Here is a 6,145-nt window from a genome sequence, read left to right as displayed (position 1 = left end):
GACCACGTGGGCAGGGGCTGGGGACAGGGACCAGTTGGGAACAGGGACTGGGCTGGGGCCAGGGGTGGGAACGGGGACGGGGCCAGGGACAGGGACGGGCTGGGGCCAGGGACGGGGCTGGGGCCGGGCCCTGCTCCTCTGGTTCCAGGCCTCTCTGACAGAGACACCTCCTCCTCCGGTTGCAGCCGAGCCGCAGATGCTGGGGGTCGCCGGCCGGGAATGGGAGGCCCTTGGGGTCCCGTCAAGGATGCAGGGGGCCGCGGCACACATGAGCTTCGTTGGGGGGCCGCACTGGGGAACCCGCTGGTCGGGGTAGCACTCCCGGCCAGAGCCCGTCCAAAGACTAGCGCATGGGGCCACCATCCAGGAGAAGAGGAGGAGGGCAGGGCACCCCCAGGGGAGAGGGCGGCGGGCAGAGAGGGCCCCACACACCCAGGTGACGTCACTCTGCAGGCCAGCAGGGGTCCGAGGGCAATGGGCAGCGGCAGGAACCTGGGGTCTTTAGGGCCCTGGGCTCAGCTCCTATTTGGCAGGAGATGTCGGGTAGCACCAAGTGTGCAAACAAGCCAGGCTCTACAGGGCAAAACACTCTGCTTATTTGGGGAACGTTTAAAACAATGGGATGTGCAAAATACGGGGTTTGGGCTGCCGGGCCGTTGAGCGAACAGCTCCCAGCCCACGGTGAAGCGTGTCCACACCTGGGGCCGGGCCCGGGACCCAGAGGGAGCCACCTGTGGGCCGCCATCCCGCAGGTGAGGCCCACCTCAGCCCCGCTGCCTCCCAGGTTCTGGCCACGGGAGCCGGGGAGGGGAGATGTGACCACCCATGGCCCTGCAGTCCCTCTGCGGCCCCGCGGGCCTGCGACACCCGGCCTTCCACGTCATCCCCGCTCGCGCGTCCGGCCTGCGCTCCGTCCCTGTCCCTGTGTTTCCTGCCACACCTGGTGGCTTCCTGCCCCACCCCACCCCAGCTCTCCTCCACTTAACTTCATTGTTGCTGCCTTAACAGTATGTATCTCAGGCTGTAACTAATTCGCTTTTAAATCTGTTCACTTTTTAAGCCACAACTTTGGCCCATTTCCCCAGTAGAACGTGAGCCACCTGACAAGGCGGCCTCCCAGCTCGGCGCTCACCCCAATTACCACGCCTTGAGATCGTGCCCGGCACGCAGGAGGTGCGAAGTACACGATCCCCTTCATGACCCTGTGCTCTAAACCTTCTGAGGACGAAAAACTCACTTCTTCAAAGCCACTTATTTAAAGTGAAATTATGCATGTATATGATCCGTAAACTTAGTTTTCAAACACAAACTGATGGCTAAAATCTCTTTCCTCCTATCTTGAAATATTGAATCCTTCTGCAGGGGTCAGTTCAGAATGTGCAGCTTAGATTTGGGACAAGAGGAGTTGCCTATATGGTGACTATCCAAGACCAGGGATTGTATCATGAATAGTTGCAAATGACGTAGTGCTCAGCATCCGTCTTTAAAGATCAGCAGGCATTTGCTTACGTTTCGTTCCTTTAGCAAATATTTATTAAACCCCTATCACGTGTCACATACTAGGCGAGGCCCCAAAGAGCAAATGGTCAAGCAAATGGGACAGAATCTAAGTTGTGGTATGCTCTATCCCAAAAAGTGTTCTGAGGAACATAATACAAAGGTATTTCTTTTAAGAAAGTTAAAATCCCCCATAGTATTTGGTTTGGGAAACCCCAATGAAAAGACATCTGTATGAAGACTACCATGCAGATGAGAATGGAGGAGGCTTCCAGAAGTCCTGCCATGTAAAAGCAATCTCTGTCCAGAATTTGCCAAACTTGTATTCGACGGTGGAACTCCCGCAGATACCGCAGACATGCTCTTTGGCAAAATACCCCTTGGGATACGTCCTTCTAGCTGGCTCAGTCGTGAGCAAGCGTTCGCTGGAACCCAGAGCAGGTGGTCATGTGAGAAGCTTGAGTTTCTCCTGTTGCCACCCAGGGAACAGTGAGCAGTCAGGACCAAGAGGACCTTTCAGGTCACTAGAACAATCTTTTACAGCATTCATGTTTATCCACACTTGCATTTGGAGTTTTCAATAATATTGACCATCAATTTTAATATTCAATCACCTCCACTTGCTTCTCATCAGAAGTGGTACTTTCTTGCGTTAATTCTAACAAGGGGTTTGAGTTGCAAGTGTTTTATTATCATAGAATATAAAGGTAGACAAGGTATATGGTCTCCTAAGTCTCACTTGAAGCTCCAGTGGTGTAAGAGATTGAAAAACCCACCATTTCAGCCATTTTTATCATAGGTTATGTTTATTGAGTTTTTACTACGTGTTAGCCTCCTTGCCTACATTGCTGCTAAAAACATCGCCATGAAATAGGTGCTAACATGACTTCCTGCTGACGGGGAGTGAGAAAACAGCTAGGAGGTGTACGTGTGTGTCGCTGGGGGACGTGATCGAAGTCCAAATCCAAGCAATTTGACCCAGAGCCTACTTAATCATGACACTAATCATCGAATGTTCCCTCTAGATTTGTGCTGCTCAGTACAGCAGCCTCTCACCCCACTAGCTATGGAAGTCTAATACAAATTGAAATGAGTCTGAGGGACCTTCAATATTGAAGATGGGACATGAGAAAAAACCTAAAAGGGAGACTAAGAAGTAGGAAACCAGGCAAAGGGAGTGTCCCGGAAGCCAAGTGTAGAAAGTGATTCAAGAGGACAGAGAAAGGTCGCCTGGATCCCACCCTCTGTCTACAGGACCAAACCCAAATGATCCGGCAGCAACCCCTAGATCGAGGGCCCCTGAGTCAGACCCAATGTGACTCATGGGCCATGTTGAGGACACGCTGAGCCAGGGCAGGACGGAGCCCTTGCCCGAACAGTTTCTGAAGAGAACGGCCACCCACTTCCCCCTGACTTAGCCTGCACAATGACCACCCTTACTGCAGCCCCCTCCTATGGCTTCCCCCCGCCCCCATTCTCTGACCCACTTAGGAACTCTTGCTCTGAGCTGCTTCTCTGGTGCTACCCTGGGAACCTGATCCCCAAGGCCCTCTGGCTGCTGAGACTAGAGGATTCCCCTACCTCTCACTACCCTACAACCCAAGCTGGGAAGGTAATGGAGCTCTGAGCGCTGGTGGGCAGTGTTTCCACCCACCCTCCTTCCCCACAACAGAGAAGACCAGCATCCCCACTAAGGGACCAGATGTCCTGTGTATTCTCCAGACCAAGCCTCAGCCCCAGAACCTACCCTCAACAAGGGAAGACATTGAATCCCACTGAGCTCTGGGGTGGTAGGGGCAGGAGGGACAGGAGCATGGGAAGGGAGGCATTCTCCTCAGAACTGAGTAAAGATTGCTGAGAAAGAAAAGAAAAGAGAGGAGTGAGAGAGCAACTGCATCAAATGCTATACAAGGTATAGCAGTCAAGGTAGAAAACAGTCAAGGTAGAAAAACACCAAGGAAAAGACCATTGGACTTGGCAATGTTGCCCTCGGTGATGATCTTGGTAAGAGTAATTTTGGGGCCTTCAAAGGGATGAAAATATGGCTAAAGTCCATTCAATTGGAGGAGAAAAATTGGAGAAGGAGTGCATGCAGGAATGGCAGAGGGAGATAATTTTCAAGCAGAGTCCTTGCGTGAAGTCTGACGTAAGGCTCAATCCCCTGACCCATGAGATCAGGACCTGAGCTGAAACCAAGAGTTAGACTCCTTAGAAGTTTTCCTGTAAAGGAAAGGAGAGAAATAGAGCAGTAGCTGGAAGGTGAAATAGGCTCAAGGGATTTCTTTTTCCTTTTTTCTAAGAATAGAGAAATAGGAGCATGCCTGTGTGTGGATGGTCATGTCCCAGTAGACCGGGGGAAATTGCTGGCGTATTAGAGAGGACTTAAAATTGCTGGAGCAATGTCCACAAGTGTGCTCCAGTGACTGAGATATTCGCAGAGAGTTGGCCCATCCATAATAGGAGAAGAGAAATAAGATTACATGGGTGCACGCTTGGGGAGATGGGAGGTGATGAGAGCTACGGTGGTTCTCCTTTGGTTACTTCAGTCTTGTCAAGGAAATTCAGGAAGGTAATACATCAGCTGAGATGTAGAGGTCCAAGAAGAGAGGAGAAGGGTTGAGATTTTCACCTAAAGAGTAGGGTGGGTGACCGGGGGAAGCAGCCGGGTTGCCAACAAGCATACACGGACTACTTGATGTCAGCAAACACGAATCCAGAGTGCCACCAATCGCTCTAGCTCTGCTCAGGGAGACAAGGAAATGCTATTACTTTAGAGAAGGACAAAGGAGCGGAAGAGTCAGGCAAGGGATGATTTTAATGACAGGTCCTGGAAGTGAAGGAGCAAAGTTAGGACACGAGGGAGCCAAGGGACCATGACAAGATGGTAGAAGCCTTGAGGGTAGCAGCGTTGTTGGGTTGTAGGGATCAGAGTCCTAGAGGGAGAGCGTTACAAAGGTAGGATGTGGGACAGGTGCAGCATTGATAAGTGAAAGACAAGGAAGGAGTTGAGGGGCCCTGAGATAGGGGAAGACGAGACCATTAGCTCATGAAAGTCGAGGAACTGAGAGGCTCTGTTGGCACTGAAATCCCCAAGAATGGAGCCTGGAGTCCTCATGGTGGGAGTGAGTCAGGAGCTAAGATCTTTAGGGAAGGGGGAGACGTGACTGCTGTGATGGGTGCGGGGGCAGAGGTACTGGCCCCAAGAGGATGACAGCTAGATGGCTCAACAGCTGCACGCGCAACCAAAGAATAGGTAAGATCTAACAAACCCAATGGCTTGATTTGGTCACATCGCTGCCGGCTGTCCCATCCTATGAACTTGGTCTCGAGGATAGAACGATCTGAGCCCGTCAAGCCCTCTTCCCTGTGGCGTATCTAGTAGAGAGCCACTAAAGCCCGTACAATTCTGAGCGTCTTCTATTTCATTCACAAACACCTAGAAATCCGTGGAGTAGGGATCCCTGGGTGGCGCAGCGGTTTGGCGCCTGCCTTTGGCCCAGGGCGCGATCCTGGAGACCCGGGATCGAATCCCACGTCGGGCTCCTGGTGCATGGAGCCTGCTTCTCCCTCTGCCTGTGTCTCTGCCTCTCTCTCTCTCTCTCTGTATGACTATCATAAATAAATAAAAAATATATTTAAAAAAAAAAGAAATCCGTGGAGTAACATGAACAGCTAGCTCATTTGTTATTGGGGTGGGGAGGGAAGGGGGGAGCTGTCTTTCCCCAAACCCAGCGAAGCCTTTCACAGCCAGATCTTTAAATGCTCGACAATGATTGGAAGAAAGCGTTATTTTAACTCTTTTCATATGAAACATTTTCAGAAACCTTCTGCAATTGTTGCCACAAAGGCTTTAATTATTCATCTCTTCGTTTCGGTTACCAGCCCTGCCAGGGCAAGCCCATGCCAACGTTCTTTCTCTAAATTCGGAATATCTGTTTCTCACATGGTACAACAGCCACGTGTACTGAACCTAATGGTCAGCGGAACAGGCATAATATTCAAAATCAGGGAGCAATTAACTCCACAAGGCCGGTAACTCAGAGTTAGTTTTGAAAGAAGACATTTTCGAAAGGTAAAGAGGAGACCATGCACATATTATGTGGAAGTGCCCAGCACGTTCTCTCTTCAAGGTCTTTGCACATGTTGTCTGCCCCTCAGACATCGGCTTGGCTCCTCTCTTACTTCATTCTGGTGTCTGCTCAAATGTTACATCCCCAGGGAAGTCTGCCCCGACAACCCTAAAATGCCGCTCTTACCCAATGCCTCGCTTACCTGTTGAATTACTCTTTTTTTTTTTTTTTTTTTTTTAAGTAGGCTGTACGCCCAACACGGAGCCAAACGTGGGGCTGACACTCATGACCCTGAGATCAAGACGTAAGCTGAGGTCAAAAGCCAGATGTTTAACCAAATGAGCCACCCAGGCATCCCATCTTTTTAATTTTTTTTTAAAGATTTCACATATTTATTCAAGAAAGAGAGAGGAGAGGAGAGAGTCAGAGGAAAAGGGAGAAGCAGACTCCCCACTGAGCGTGGAGCCTGAGTTGGGGCTTTAATTTTTCTTTATCAATACCTGAGACTGTGTTCGCTTGGCTTACTAGTGAACGCCTACTACTTAGAACACTGGGTCTGACACAAGGCAGGCAGCCAA

The 6,145-nt window shown here is 50.6% G+C and overlaps 1 pseudogene; it reads left to right on the top strand.

Annotated features, from left to right (window-relative positions):
- The first annotated feature begins 2,819 nt into the window (after nt 1–2,819).
- On the top strand, nt 2,820–3,124 carry LOC106558684 (annotated as a pseudogene).
- The last annotated feature ends 3,021 nt before the right edge of the window (nt 3,125–6,145 follow it).

This window comes from Canis lupus, chromosome 4 (assembly GCF_011100685.1).
Source record: "Canis lupus familiaris isolate Mischka breed German Shepherd chromosome 4, alternate assembly UU_Cfam_GSD_1.0, whole genome shotgun sequence".
In the NCBI taxonomy this organism is placed as follows: Eukaryota; Metazoa; Chordata; class Mammalia; order Carnivora; family Canidae; genus Canis; species Canis lupus.
This window is presented reverse-complemented; position numbering and strand designations above follow the sequence as displayed.